This window comes from Ceratina calcarata, unplaced genomic scaffold, assembly GCF_001652005.2.
Source record: "Ceratina calcarata isolate Rehan_Ccalc_2016 unplaced genomic scaffold, ASM165200v1 scaffold499, whole genome shotgun sequence".
NCBI classification, from domain to species: domain Eukaryota; kingdom Metazoa; phylum Arthropoda; class Insecta; order Hymenoptera; family Apidae; genus Ceratina; species Ceratina calcarata.
The window spans coordinates 9,896-10,485 of NW_017174319.1; positions in this window are offsets into that span (position 1 = coordinate 9,896).

The following is a 590-nucleotide window of genomic DNA, read 5'->3' on the forward strand; positions in this document are numbered from 1 at the left end:
AAATATAATTAATTATGCAGCCACTGAGTCCTGATCGCTACTATAATTTCCATTCGCAATTTGTTAATTAATTACACGCCCGTAATTAATACATTGCGCTATAATTAGGCGATCTCTATGCAGCTCTTATAAAATATATAATCGTACACGTGAATTATTGCGTAAACAGGTAGCAAAGTCGTTGGTTGGCAAAGCGTGTCGGATTCATAAATGAAATTTCGCGTTCCGGGATTTATAGCTAGGTTCTTCCGTTAGGATTCTCGAAAACGGTTTTAATAATCCCCCAACCGGAATGAAAATCCGCCACGTAGGCGATTCGTTCGGCGCCGGGTAATTGACTTATTCCCCTTCACCCCTTGGAAAATTCATTTCACGCCGTTTTACTTTTACAAAAATAAACCAGAAACCGTTACTCAAAAGATCTTTACACAAAAACCACTTTTGCTTAATAATGCATAGTTGCTGTCATTTGAATCCATTTTGCTTCCATCATTTTTCAGAGTTTCATGCATTTCTATTTTGTTAATTATTATAGTTTAGGTTTATAGGAATTTGAATCTGTATCAATTGTGATATACTATCATGTTTCA